The sequence below is a fragment of the Protopterus annectens genome, chromosome 11.part0, assembly GCF_019279795.1.
Source record: "Protopterus annectens isolate FY-2018-M chromosome 11.part0, PAN1.0, whole genome shotgun sequence".
Lineage (NCBI taxonomy): Eukaryota > Metazoa > Chordata > Ceratodontiformes > Protopteridae > Protopterus > Protopterus annectens.
The window spans coordinates 680,517,005-680,532,882 of NC_056745.1; the positions used below are offsets into that span (position 1 = coordinate 680,517,005).

The 15,878-nt window shown below is 38.3% G+C and overlaps 1 protein-coding gene across 2 annotated transcripts in view; it reads right to left on the reverse strand.

Moving 5' to 3' along the window:
• The window catches only part of GPR19 (G protein-coupled receptor 19), a 399,152-nt gene extending 383,561 nt beyond the window's left edge, over positions 1-15,591 (reverse strand). The window contains exons 1-2 of one of the 2 annotated variants that reach the window (XM_044088139.1): positions 15,409-15,591; positions 10,610-10,771 (exon numbers count right to left, since the gene is read on the reverse strand). The gene's annotated coding sequence lies outside the window, so the exon portion shown is untranslated. The remainder of the gene's footprint in view (positions 1-10,609; positions 10,772-15,408) is intronic. The other variant, XM_044088138.1, reaches the window with a different exon arrangement.
• Between the last annotated feature and the right edge of the window lie 287 nt (positions 15,592-15,878).

A 15,878-nucleotide genomic window follows, 5' to 3' on the forward strand; every position in this document is an offset into this window, starting at 1 on the left:
TTCAACATTCGTGTAGCATATTCCATCCTACCAAAAATAACCAAACCCCCACCCTTATCTGGTTTGGTAACTCTCACTGCCGAACTACAGATTTTATTCAAAGCTAATAGTTGTTCAGGAGTGATATTTCTACTGCTACAATCATTTCTTGATGTGGAATATAAATGCCTAAGATCCAATTCACATGCTTTCTCAAACGTGAATAAACTGGGATGTAAGGGGGGATTAAACGTACTAGTTAACCTCAGACTAGGTGCGTCACCAACAAGAACATTGTTGAAAAAACCATTCAGGTTTAATTTACGCACAAAAAGTTTCAAATCCAACAAAGTCTTGCCTAGCCTGAATTTATGATCAGGAACAAAATTCAAGCCATTAGCCAATAATTCAACTAGTTCAACATCTACTGAAACGTCTGAAAAATTGTAGATAAAGAAGTCCCCTTTAATGTTGGACAACACTAGCAGAGTTGTCATAACAGCAGCTGTTTCACCCATAAGTACACTGGTATACACCGGAAAAGTGTCAATCAGTTCCAGTTCTTGTTCCGCTGAAAGCGGTTGCTGCTCCTCCCTAAAAAAGGCTTTTGATTATTATTGTTGTTATTCTTCTTGTTAAATGATTTGATCCTATTACTTCTCCTAGGACCTTGTACACCACCAACTGTCCCAGCATCGATACTGCCAGAACCTGTTTCATTTGAAGAATGTGCACCCCCCTCCCCATTAAGATCAACCAGGCCTTGTGAATCACTCTCTTCATGGTTAACTAGCATGTTAGTCTTTTTAAATAGGTTAGGATATGCAGAATTAGATTGATATGCTAATCTGTCCCTTGAAAGCTTTTTAACCTTGTTAGCTTTCAATTTAACTAGCACTGAGTCAATGCTAGTAAAAGTACGGTTGTAATCAAATTTATATCTGTGAAAATTCACATCAGATTTGATATTGTCATCAATTTTAGAGGCTTCATCAAGTAAAACAGTGATGTTCTTAGAGTAATTCTTGATCATTAACTCTAAAAGTTCAGCCCCTTGTTTGTTAAAAAGGGCTGCTAAATCTGACAAAAAATTAGAGTCAATGAACAGTCCTGTTGGTGTAAATGAACTACGAAGTCCCTTGGGTATAACCCCTTCCTTCAAACACTGTTGAAAATATGAAACTTCCAATTGAAGTTTCTTGATTTTCAATAATTTGTTATCAAGCACTTTCAGGTTAGCTGCAATATTGTCAATGATGTTACCTGAGTTGGGAGATTCCGTCACCGAAGAGCCCATTTCTGCCAAACTGCCAAAAGCAAATGCAGCATCATCTCTTGCCCATTTGGACATGGAGGGCATCCCGATAAGTGAGTCGGTTTCCCCAGCCGGTTCATGAGAACCTGAGTGTAAGACATTATTATTAGAAAAAGCCACAGTGTTAGCGCCGCCATTCCTGTTGTTAACGGAGTCGCCAGAATGAGAAGAAACAATCCCCCAAGCATTATGGATAGCTTCCGCCAGAGTAGCCCCTGCTGGTCCAAATGGAACAGAAGAGCCAGTCGCCAACGACCTTGGTGCTTGCCCGGGTGGAATATCCATGTTACTGCCACCAGACATGTTGCTAGCAAACATTGCACATGGAGCAATGTTCCGCCCCTAACTGCTGCTGTTTTTCTCTATATTATCCAACCTGGAATTAATACAGTCTAGCCGTTGAGTAAGCACAGCAATGAGTGCTGTGATGTTGACTTGATCATGTAGATTGTCCACACTATTAGTGCCTACTTGGGGGGGTGGGGTGGGATGTGGACACCAAGGGTGATTAGCTTATGGTCAGACCTGACGAACGAAGGGGTGACTACTGGTGTGGAGCATCGATCTCCCATGTTGGTGATGACCAGGTCTAGGATATTTGAGTCCCTGGTGGGACTATGGATTAGTTGGTCCAGGGTGTTGGAATTTATGAATTCCAAGAACCTTTGGGCAAAGGTGTTAGTACCAGAGTAGTTTTCCCAATTAATGGCAGGGTAGTTGAAATCACCCAGTATTAGGGTGTTTGGTTGTATCTTAATATTTTCTAGTATGTTTAGAAAGGTGTAGTGAGAGTCTTGGGGCATGGTGGGGGATCTGTAGCAAGCTACAATTTTGATTGCAGTCTTACCTAGTGTTAGTTGCACCTGTAGGATTTCAGATGCATTGTGTTGGGCAACTAGCCTGGAGGTGTGAATATCCTTGGTGAATATGAGCACTCCTGTGCCTTTAGTGCTTCGGTCCTGGTTTGGTAACCAAAAAGTGTGGTAAACGTTGTAGCCTGGTATTGCAGGGGTGCTGTCTGGAGCCTTGAACCAGGTCTCAGTTACTGCACAGATATCGATGTTCTGCATTTTTAGAAGTGCCTCAAGAGAGTGCATTTTGAGGTTTAGACTTCTAGCATTCAGTAGCATTACCTTCATATTTTGCATGCTTATATCTGTTATGGTGGTGTTTTTTTCCTTTGAGCTTTGCCTAAAAAAGGCACTATAGGGTGTGGCAAGAGCCTTAGCCAGTAACCTGAATCCCAGGGGCGACATGTGCAGACCATCTCTGGCAAAGCATCATGGTCTGTTGATCATGTTATCCCAGGCAGACAGATACTGGATTCCCTTTGAATGACACCAGAAACTTAGCCAATTGCTGAAGTCAATCATTTTGTCTTTATACTGTGGTATCATTCTGGGTGAAGGCAGGATGCTGCTCAGGGCTAGGGTCATACCTGCCTGGGCCACATGATCCAAGAGCTCTATCATGTCTCTTTTCATGTAGTCCAAGGAGGTACATCTCAAGTCATTCACTCCAACATGGACAATGATAGAGTTGTATTTGTACTTGTTGTGGAGTGACTTGAGTGCATGCGTTATGTGGTGGATCCTGGCCCCCGACAGGCAGCTGACAGTAATTTTCTCCTTGTTCAGCCTGGTGAGTGGGACATTACTGTGCCTGACTATAGAGTCACCTATGACTAAAGTGTTGGGTATGTTGTCTTGCCTTAGGGGCTGTTGTTTGGTGGCACACTGGTGTTTTCAGCTATGTGTCACTTTGGGTGTGATTGGTGTTTGTTTTCCTTTCAGCTTCGGAGGTCTTTGTTGCTTAGGTAGGTTAATGTTAAGGGCCCCCGCATTAAGTGGGTTTAGTGTTACTATGTGTGGATGTTGGTGGCATGAGTTTTGAAGGGCTATGTGTTGCTTAAGGTGTAGTGCAGGTGCTAACCTTCTCCACTTGACTGTCTAGCACAATCTTGGCTGGAGAGAGCTTTGCTTCCAGTTTGGTTATGTAAGTGCATCTCTCACAGATTGAAGTGTTGGGCGGTAGGAGGAGAGGGTTGTCTGTGTGCATGAGACAATTGCTGCATTGCCCCACTATGCCCAGATTCACCATGTGGACAGAAGAAATCACCAGAAGCTGACCCTTGGACATGCTTGGTTCGGTGTGTCTTCTGTAAAGTACAAGAGCTGTTTTCCCTTACCTTGGCAAGGTACTTTGCAATTATAGGCTGTTTAGTGCCTACGATTAATTTCTCCTTATTAACAAGGAGAATTGAGTGCTTGTATCAGTTTAAGGCTTTCAAGTGCTTTCCTGCAGGTTAGTTACAAGAAAGGTGGGAAACAAGCGCAGATGTGGGCTTTTGAACCAGAAAGTTGAAAGAGATGAACAAACTGCCCAAATGGTCAATAAACTACAATTTCTGGGCCAAACAACACTCCTCTTGTGGTAGACAGGCTACATAGTGCTTACCACTCCCACTGGTAAGCTAGAAGGCTTCCCTCCAACACAGAAAGGCTTGGGGGGCTCAGAAGCTTACCAACAGTCCTGGATGCAGCAACTCTGTATCTGGACTAGGTTAGTTACAGGAAAGGTGGGAAACAAGTGCAAGTGCAGCTTTTAAACCAGAAAGTTGAAAGAGATGGAAAAACTGCCCAAATGGCCAATAAACTACAATTTCTGGGCCAAAACCCACTCTTCTCATGGTAGATAGGCTACCTAGTGCTTACTACTCCCACCGATAAGCTAGAAGGCTTCCCTCCAACACAGAAAGGCTTGGGGGGGGGGGCTCAGAAGCTTACCAACAGTCCTGGATACAGCAAGTCTGTATCTGGACTAGACTAGTTGCAGGAAAGGCTGGGACCAAACGTAAATGTGGGCTTTTAAACCAGAAAGTTGAAAGAGATGGAAAAAACAGCTGAAATGGCCAATAAGCTACAATTTCTGGGCCAGGAACCACTCCTCTTGTGGTAGATAGGCTACCTAGTGCTTACCACTCCCACTGATAAGCTAGAAGGCTTCCCTCCAACACAGAAAGGCTTGGGCAGCTCAGAAGCTTACTAACAGTCCTGGATACAGCAAATCTGTACCTGGATTAGACCAGTAACAGGAAAGGCAGGAAACAGGAGCAAAAGCAGGCTTTTAAACCAGAAGGTTGAAAGAGATGGAAAACCTTCCCAAACAGTCAATAAACTATAATTTCTGAGCCAGAAACCACTCCTCTTGTGGTAGATAAGCTACCTAGTGTTTACCACACCCACTGATAAGCTAGAAGGCTTCTCTCCAACACAGAAAGGCTTGGGGGGCTCAGAAGCTTGCCAACAGTCCTGGATACAGCAAATCTGTACCTGGACTAGACTAGTTACAGGAAAGGTGGGGACCAAACGTAAACGTGGGCTTTTAAACCAGAAAGTAGAAAGAGATGGAAAAACTGCCCAAGCAGCCAATGAACTACAATTTCTGGGCCAAAACCCACTCTTCCTGTGGTAGATAGGCTACCTAGTGCTTACCTCCCCCACTGAAAAGCTAGAAGGCTTCCCTCCAACACAGAAAGGCTTGGGGGGCTCAGAAGCTTACCAACAGTCCTAGATACAGCAAGTCTGTATCTGGACTAGACTAATTACAGGAAAGGCAGGAAACAAGCTTAGAATTTGACTTTATTGTTTGTATTGTAGTGTTTACTTTATTATTCACTTTTGATATAGTAAATGCTTTTTATATGTAGTCAATTAACAAATAGAAGCATTTTCTTCATGCTTAACAAAGGTGAATAACTTTAAATCAAAGTAATACAATACTATTATTGTCTGCATAAAAGCTGTTCAGCACACAAATCTCTAAAATACATAGTGCTCCAAGTATATAAGTATTCAAGTTTTTTGCTGATAATCAAGAGGAGACAAAGCTCAGTTCCATATTCCTATGCAAACCAAAGTGTATAACTTTAAAAGAAAACATGACTGCAGGGTGCTGTGAATACAAACACTTGCTCAGCAAGCAAATGTCTATAGCATAAATGCAGCCTCTGTTACTTGCATCCTGCTTCGTTCTTCTGAAAAACACACACAGAAATATGACAAATTCTACTTCCCATATTTTGCAATTGCTGTTTTTCAGTTTCTGCATTATGTTCTTACCAAATAAAAAAAAATAATAAAATGAAATCTCAGCTCCAAAAATGAAAACAAGGCAGGTGATAGAATATGTGGAGGTCTGCTGCTATATATATTTAATATATTGGACTGCAGGGCTAAGGAATATACTTTTGTGACAGTTGTTGATAAATTTGTTCCTCACCCTTACAGTCCAAGACATTACATATATATATCTAGTGCAAAGGCTTCTTAACACATGCCTGAGGTAAAAATTACTTGAGCATCAGTATCCCACAGAAAAGACGAATGGCATAATATTGAATGCTTTTTCCCCCTAGGAAATTGTTGATGATGGGATTTCTAATTGTGCTCCGGGAAAGATACACTTCTTTAGAGAGACTTCTCCCTTCTTTGAATTAGTGCAAGCATGGAGTTTTTTATATATAAGTCCAGGAGTGTGGGGGGCTTACCCTCTACAAAAAAACAAGAAAAAAGGAGTTTTTCACACTTTTGTTTTTTGATCATTTTTTAATTCTTTTGGAATGTTGACTTTCATATAGAACCCTAGCACAAACGCCACATATTCTGTATAGAAAGGCAGACAACATCTAAGCTTGCCTTTAAAGGGTTCAAAATGCACCAGTTTGCATGCCTAACAAACAAACAAACAAAAATACATTTCAATATGGGTGAATAGTATATATACTCATGGCTGAAACTGTACATGCTCCAAAATACATCTATGGTACCAAAAAAAAGCTTACTGTAGTTCACTATCAAAATGCATCTTATCCAGTTCCTATCATTGTAAACTTAGAGTGACAGTGGTGACCTTAGGCAATCAAATTTCCACACCTTATGTAAAATAAAAATGGTCTATCATCTTCTTCAACACACCCACTACCCCCCAATATGAAGCACCAAGCACCTTATTAAGAATTATGTATGCATATAGCCTTTGCCTTTTGCCTTGTTGCCTTAACAAACATTGAAAATGGACTGCAAGATCAGGCATCCATTTATGGTGCAAAAATCAAGTGCCTTTAAAGAGTAACCATCTGAAATTTTGGGGCTCTCAATGCACAGTACTGGAATATGGAGGCTGAATGACTGAAGATCCGGACTTAAAAAATATTAAGTACGAGACTGCCATTTCTCAGAATGTTCCCTTTTCAGATGGCAATCTCAGACTTGGTATATAAGTCCAGGGGGTGTGGGGGGCTAGGCCCTCATTGGGAGGTGCAGGGAAACAAGTTTAAAGGACATGAGATGTTTGATATTTGCTCTTCTTCTCCTGCATTTTGTATCTTTTTTTTCATTATTTTGAGACTCAGCATTGCAAGTCCCAACATTTGAATAGGGGGCTGGCTTAACATTGTAGTGAAGTGAGATTACCTCCTACCATTCTACAGGCAAACATTTTAGAGTCCTATCACAAAAAGCTGAAAGTTTCAACATATAATCTGAAGTTGAACATAATATGTACTTTTAATAAGTTGTATTTCTCATGTTTCACATTTATCATAAATGAGGTGTCTGTGTTAACTCATATATGTAAATCGTTTAGCAAATTTCTCCTGTTTTATTAGTAAATAATGGAAAAAATCATGACTGAAAAGCAAGCCCTCAAAAGCTAAAGACGTCATGTAGTGGTACTGCTAGTATTTCCTAAACATTTTATTACACGTGGCTTTGTGTTGGTGGTTTGAGTTCATCATTGCACACTCTGCATTTCGGTCAGATGCTACATCTGTGTTGCCTGCTGCTTTATACTTTTCTCTCCTACTCTCTGATTATTTTAGTGCTCTCTTTCACTAGTTCAAGTCAGTATTTGACACTGACAAATACTTGCTTAACAATGAGCCACTTGTTAGATGACTGTTGAACTGAATGGACAACAGGAAGTCTGAGTATATTTTCTGTGACAACACTACTGAAACTAGTATTGCATAAGGTAGCAGTGATTTGGGTGGCAGAATTTAAATTAGAGAAACTCAATTCTTGTAAGTACTAATGTTATATTTAAAAGAAAAAGTACTGAATGACTGAAGCATCTCTCTCAACTATGCCTAATTTTAGCAAGCAAAACAGTTGGCTGTTAAAATGAGATAACCAGCTGAACCTTGAAAGGTTCATCTTAGAAAATTTTAATGTTTCCCCCAAAATGGATATCATTGAACCTGCCATATTAACATAATTTTGTATTCCTGCTTTTATTTATGTTTACCAGTATCTGTTTCAAGTCCTGTTTATACAAATGTTGCTAGGTATAAGGAAGTGGTTGTGTTTTTTTTTTCATGGCATTAAAATATAATGGCATATGCATGTTTCATATATATATATATATATATATATATATATATATATATATATATATATAAAATCATCTATGCTGCCAACATCTGAATATTTGTCTAACACCTATAACTACTTACTATCCATTGAGGTCCCTTAATAGACCGTGCAGCTATCCTAAGGCCAGGTCATTCAGTATGTATTATATGAATATATGTTTGACTTCCTCTAATAATGATGAAAATCAATTTTTTTCGTAGTAAAAATCTGTTGTTTATGTGGCTCTATAGATAAGAAAAAAATTATGTATTTACTGTCTTCTTATGCAATTCTAATCATTTCCTGTCTATATTCTGATGTACTGTTGGAGCTTTTCTCCCTAGGCCTCAGCTGAAAACTGGTTCTTCTGACCCAGATGGACCATCCCAGTAAACAAATCACAAATAAATAAATAAAAGTAGTGTGAGTCACAGTCATTTTATACACCGTCTGTAACATGACTCCTTCAATTTTTCCTTACATGACCCTCATTTATGTTTCTCTCAAAGCCTGCTTTATGACATTCACAACAGTCATACAGCTCCAGCCAAAGAAAGTAGCTAAACTGCAGGCTTTTAAAGGTAAAATCTTGCTGTGCCTCACTTGTTGACAGACCCTCATCCACACTCTTCCTGAGTTGTCATAACTATCACTGTATCTCTCAACTGTCCAGTTTTTCACAGAATGTCCAGATTTTTGCCTCATATGTTTGGTCTGTTCCTCATAAATTTTGTTGTTTTCTGGCAAATCACAGAGGATTGAAGTCAATAAATAATGACATACATTTGACTTTCAGACGTCATATCCTTTAAAAAAATGCATGCTAACATAAATCATGTTATTTTAGCAACTTTCTAAGTTCATAAGAGAAATATTTAAAATCTGTCCCTACTTTTGGGCCTGTGTCCCCCATTATTTTAAGTTTTGTCCAGATTTATTGTGCTAAGAGGTTGAGAGGTATGGTCACTGAAGTGAATGAATCTTGCTGGACATTGTACAAGTGACAGCAGCTGCTGGAAAGGAATGGACATGAAAGTAATTCTGCTATTCTCCAGTGCCTGCAATGGAAAGATTATTTTTTATCAGAATGTTGTAGATTTAAAATGTGCTTTATTATTTTCAAAAGTGTTCACTTTTGTAACAGCCGTCACATTTTCTCCATTACAAAGTGACACTGTTCTGCGATTCTACATCAACATTTGGCAAATATTCCCTTATTCAATTTGTCTTACTTCAAGTTTTTTTGCATGTTTTATTTGTCATATTCTGGTTATTCTTTAAGCAGCGGTAGTGCTTCCTGTACAGCCCATTTAAGAACATATTTCATTATTGTTCTGCCCCTTTCCATTGCAATTACAGCAACAGACGGCAAGGGGCATGCATGTCAAAAGCGCCTCATTTAGCAGTTACAGAAGTGAACACCGCTCCTGCCTCATATCGTGTCATGCATCCACTAAATCAGAAAACAACTATGTTACAGAAAATTACATAATTGCATTGGCCTGCAAAGCGAAAGAATGAAGCATTTAGAATAGAAACATACACTGTGCAACCACTACTTCACTACATGTCACAGTGAAGTAATACACCTTCCTTGTCAGTTAGGGGCTGTAAATAAAAGTGGCAGAGAGGGAGGATGCTATTAGTATTTCTTGCATTGCAGGTATTAGCCCCCCCCGACCCCACCCCCACCGAAGCTAGTGAAGTCTGATGCTTCATGCTAAAAACTTCCTGATGGAAAACAATAGGCTCACATGGCTTACGAGATTTTCAAAACAATGAAGCCGCCCCCTGACACATGTTGATATAAACTTGTGGGTAGTACCTGATGGGAAAAAAACTGCACATTTCCCTGTGTCTGTGGTGTGTTGTGCAGGTGCAGATAAATTCCTAAACACCAAACCACACAGCTATGGAAAGAAACTTTTATTATATAAAACAGAGTAACAGCTTTCATGATAAAATATCGCTTTTTCAGACTATCACATTCTAAACCAACTAACTAAACATTTAATCAGCCTATCAGCTTAAAGTGATTCACAGCATCCAATAAAATCATTCAAAGTAAATCCAATAAAATCATTCATGGTAAAGTATGAGCCCGAAGGAAAGGTTTTAATGTGACATCATCATTAATTCCTAGTGGCCTATCTGCTCTAAAATACACTATACATTTCTGTTCTGCCATCTCCAGCTTATCTTATGGATAGTGTATTTTAGAGCAGATAGGCCACCAGGAATTAATGATGCTGTAATATTAAAACCTTTCCTTCAGGCTCTTTCTTTACCACACTAATGTTACATTAATTTTTATTAAGTATGATGAGATATTTTTGAGTGTTTTTTATATATACGTTTTAGGACTTTATGTGCATGCTTTTACATTTTCTAAGATGTATGTCAGTATTGTGAATAATTTTATTGGATGCTGTGAATCGATTTAAGCTGATAGGCTAATTAAATGTTTAAATAGTTAATTGGTTTACAATGTTATAGTCTGAAGAAGTGATATTTTATTGTGAAAGTGCTTACTCTGTTTGCTTTATATAATAAAAGTTTCGTTCCGTGGCTGTGTGGTTCAGTGTCTTGATATTTTATTTGGATTGAATACATTGTACACGAAACCGAACCTTTGTCCAATACCTAGCCTTGCCTTTCTTTTTTACTGCAGATAAATTCCTCTCTGAAAGCATATGAGAGGTTAAGTTTAAAAAAGGTGGGAGGGCTTACCACTCACTTTGATTTTAAGGAAAAGATATTAAAGTATTAATAAAATACAGACTGTGTTGTGATGACTAAACTATACGGGAACCAAACTGTAAAGGAAAAAGAAAGCTTTGGATTGAGTTAAACGTCAAATGAGGGTGGACTTCTCCTTTAAATGCAATTTCCAAAATCCCACCTTCCACCAGCACTGACACCATTTCTTTCTTCCTTCATTTCATTCTTTCCTTTGTTCTTGCCATCTCGGTTATACCTTTTATCAGACCAGCTTACAATTTGCCTCTCCTTCCTTTCTTTCTAGTGTGCTGCACTGAAACATTATTTTCCATTTTAGGGTAGTCTAGGACAAATAGAGAAAGAAATTGTAGAATAACGTATATGATCTTACAAAAAATATATAGAGACTTTGGTTTTATATACAATGATAGACAGACAGACAAGCAGATAACCTTTTCAGGATAACTTTTCAGTTTTTCACACACATACACAAATGCATGCGCATGCGTTTGTGTGCATGCAGTGCTTGAAAAAGCTGTGGTGGTGTACACAGGTACTTCAAGAAAATGTATAAGCAAGGAAGTTGGTAATCATTTGATGGGATGCAGGACAAATGACTTATAGTAATTAAGGCATGTATCTTCTGTTGAATGGCTCTAATATAAACATTAGTTGGATGCTAATGTCCAGCTGGGGAATGAAGGTAAAACTGGCTTATTTTCTTTATTTGCTAACTGAGTAAGCTCATTAACCACAAGTGTCTTTTTTCAGGGATGATCTGGGAGCACTGTCTTGTCGCTTGCTCACAAGCATGAAGTTTACAAGTGGAAATGGGAGGAACCAAGTTCAGGACTGCAGAATTATGCTAATAAACAGCTTAGATCCTTAATCCTATGTGGGTAACTGCCAGCCATAACAGAAGGATTCTACATGATCAAAGAGATTCTTGGTACTGAGAAGATCTAAATATTTCCAGAAAGAGAGTAAAAAAGGAAGAACATCTATTTATTTGTTCCCTCTCCAGATTCAGTAGGCTGTGGAAGAACTATTGTCCTAGCTGTTAGAAGTCATCTGAAACGGAGCACTTAGAAGCATTTAATTCCATATTTTATGGCAGCTCTGAAGGCTGTCCTACCTAACTACATGATATGCATCTATAAGGTAACCGGGGAGTTAGTTTAATGAGGCAGAATGAAACTAGATGTTGCAACCTGATAAGGACATGATAGTCCCCCATGGTCACTTAAGACCTGTGAAAAGAACTCCAATTTTATAGCTGGAATCCATAGTAGAAATGCTATGAGTGAGAAATACAGAAGCATATAAAATTATGTTGAGTTAAGAACTTGGCAGAAAGTAAGGATTCCTGAATTTTACTGAAAATTAAACTCTCCAGGACCTTGAAGATAGAGGAAGTCAGTAGCCTGACACAGCAATATTTTATACATCTGTGTGTCTGATGGACCTCCTTTACAGTTGGCTGCCAATAAAACAGACTTCGAGTGTGATATCATGTTCCTGGAAGAACTGTTTATTAAAACCTTTGATGTGCTGACAAGGTCTTTCATGTCCCATTTCATGGAGCAGGAGCTGGTATAAGGAAGAGGTGTCTGTGCATTTAAAATTCATGCTGCTAACTTTGGAGCAAGAGATGGCCCTGACATTCAGCACTGCAAAAAGTACCTTTAAAACACAAACTGGGGATGGTTATGATGTTAATAGTATCTAAGATGTCACTACCTGTTACCAGACACATGGGAGATGTAGCATGAAAAAGATTCTCTGACGACAGACTAAAGTCTATTAGGAAACAAGCAGATTACATCTGAAAGCTCAATGGGTGCACCTGATTGGCATGATAAGCTCTACTCTTTTGCAGGCTTATGCATTCACAATGGTCTGTGTGGTATCTAAAGTCTTGTAGGAAAACCACATATTGCTCTTGACCTACATGAAGTCCTCAACATTACTAGGCATCCCATGAAGCAGGGGCATTTTCAATTCTTCAGTGATATGAAAATACAGAACGATCTACTGTACTAACAATTTATTGAATGAAGAGTTCTGAGGCCTTTAATGTGGCATTCAAGAAATTGTATTTGTTCCAAAACCTGTTCAGTGCAAGAATGTTAGTCAGATATTACACAGCACTGGGTGATGACAGTTTGAGGATTCAGATGTATGTATCTGTACTGGCACACTATAGGAAGTAGTCATATTTGACATCCTGTGATAGTCAGTGATGATAATTATTGACAGTGCAGTTAAGGATAAAGGGGTTGCATCGTCAATGGTCAGTTTTAGGGAGTTTACACAGCATTTCCCAAAACTGTGACTTATAGTATATGAGGAATATATCATGGACCAAATCAAACTATTTTTAAAGGCATTCGACATGGAGTCCTCCATATAGCTGGATGAGTTGCGGGAAGAAATTTAAGGATTATACTGCACTCAAGCTCGCCTGCTGGTGTTTCTTCCTATAGTACAGCACCTCACATTTTTTTTACAGTCACTGATTGCATTTTCCCAACAACTTACTGTCACTTGATGCGAGGTCTGTTCTGTTGATCCCTTTATTTGCAAGTGATGAGAGTTTAGGGGAGAGTGGCTAAGGCATGTATCTGCTACACAGACTTAAAGCCACAACAGAGAGTTTTATCAACCCCTTGGCCTAACATGAATCATTTTTCCCTCAAGTGGAGCAGAGTGAGTTGTAAGGCAGGCTAGGAACATAAGATTATAATATAAAACATGAGTGTTTAGCTATAAGCCACACTAAAAATTTGGCAGGTAGTGTTTACTGCTTATTCTGGTCTGTCTGAAAATAAAGACTGTGGAAAACCTTGAGTTATAACAACATATTTCTACTGTGTATTGCAGTTTTGTACAAGTTCAGTGCTGCAGAATGAAATGAAATGAAATATTCATGCACAGTCCTGTGTATAAAAAACAATATCACTTCAACAGCAGTATCCACATACCAGGTTCATTTTATTACCATACATGGCAGACTGTATAATGTATGATGGAGAATGCTGTCAGCAAATCACAAATCAGTAATCCTTTAATCCATGTTACTATGGTTACTGTCATAAAAATGGCTAGAAGTGAAGTGTTTCCCCATTCAGGATAACACAGCATACATCTGTTACATCAAGCTTTCATCACAGAGTGCTATACAATACTGAGATCGACACATAAAACTATGTTTTCTTTCAGTGTAATTAGCTTATATTTCAGAGTTCCTGCTTCCTACTAATTACACAGCACTGTCACTGTTCAACCACATTATGGAATTCTTATTAATTTCTTTTTATTTCTTTCTGGATTTTCTTCCTCAGAGGTCAGCAAAAGAAATGAAATGAGGCTTTATAATTCCTTTCAGCATAGTTTTAATGTTTAAATAAAAAGTAATAAAAATAGACCATGGATAGTTGCCAAAAAAATAAAAATAAATAAATAATAGTTTGTCTGGCTGCGCATAATTTTATTGTATACCTCCCTCAAGTTGTTGACAGTTGGGTACTGTACCACACTGCCTGTTGTGACCCACTTTTTGGGAAACCTTCAGAAATGTTATATTACATGTATAACTGCTCTTGCTTGGGTTGATTGAACAAGTAATTACACTCAAAAACTAGTGTAGTAATACGTTTGATGATAGATTTCACAAGGAAAATGTATCCTTGCTTTAAAACAACCAGAAATGATGTGTTTCAAAACAAAAAAAATGACTAGTCAGTTTTGTTTATATCAGTCCCTTCATATCAACAGTATTTGAAATCAGTGAGAGTAAATGCTAATTTGTTTATAATAGCCATCCATTTCACTACACAGTCATCCTAATGGTTTCTTCTGCTTTTAAAATTAAATTATAGATTTTCCTGTAACCCACATGCAGCAGTTCGACTTCTGTCAACATCTTTTATACGGATGTTTCTTGTTAGCAAGAAAATGTTTTATAAATGTCATGCACAGCAGTAATAAACATATGCTTTTTTTCAGTACTAGGGTATGTGTGTGTGTGTGTGTGTGTGTGTGTGTGTGTGTGTGTGTGTGTGTGTGTGTGTGTGTGTGTGTGTGTATCATGTATATGCATACGCACATACATATATGCATGAGCAAATATATATTTATAAATACCAAACTAGCACAATAACATTTTTGAAATAACCTATAATGTTAATTATATCCATATATACAAAGAATTTTAATTTGTGTGAGAAACAACAAAGGAAAAAATGACAGAAGACTAGTACAAAAGGACAAAAATTTCAGCATTTTGTTCAGCCTATGGTACTTTACTAATAAACACAATTATGTACTTGCTAAATGCTTGTCTGTTTTTGAGCAAGTTAAGTGCAAATTGAAATAATACAGTCTTATTTACAAATATAGCCTGAAACTCTGCAGATGATTATTTTATACACTTCACTCATGAACTGCCTCCTTCATGTAGAAAATATTTGTAACATCTGCTAACATTTTCTATTACGTTTACATAATTTAATTAGTACTCAAGTTCAAAGCCCTGCAGAGAATTCAGACAGCCTTTTGGTATTCTGAAACAGTACACAGAGCTACTGTATCTTAGCTAAAAATGGATGAAATATGAAAGCTAACCCATACAGTGATGTTCTTCCATTAAATAATGCAGCTTGCCTTTTTCTGAATACGTAGAAGGCCACAATAAAAGACTATATTTTGCATGCAGAAAAAAAATAATGAATTTAAACAGAAGAATTTGTGGAATTTTACCACAGGGTCTGAGTCATACAAGTGTCATTTAAATGACCATCAGTCACATTTATCACTTGAAAATTAGACTCCTGACCTGTGATTCTTGCACAGTTTACATTGTTTTGTCTAAAGACTTGGAAAACTAGAATTGGTATCTCTGTGGAAACCAGGAGTAAGTGACAATGATTATGCATCTGGCGAGCATCACTGTTATGCAGCTTTCCTGAACTCACTTACCTGATCTTGGTCATTGTCCTTCACTTCCTGTCCTGCAGCCAGCTCTCCACTAGCAATCCTGTTTGCACAAGATGGCTCAGAAAGCTACAAGGTGAAGTGTTGCACAGAAGGTGCCTGGCAGAATCTGTGATGGTGTACATCTGTGAGCACAGAGTGCATCTGCTGGAGCTTGTATTGCTGACGTTGCTGTTGCCATGGCATTGTGTGAATGCTGAAGAGGGTGATTTTCTGTAGTGATGGTCACCATGGGACCCTGACAGTTGAAAAAGAAAGGGGGAGGAAGAAAACAAAAAGAGAGAGAGAGAGTAATACACAGAAAGAACAAGAAAGAGGTTAAGCATTATGACTTCTTATTGTCAAAGCAGTTGCTACAGTGACTTGTGCATGTGCAAACACACACATATACATATATACACATATAATACATATGCATACATGTATGTGTGTGTGTGTGTGTGTGTGTGTGTGTG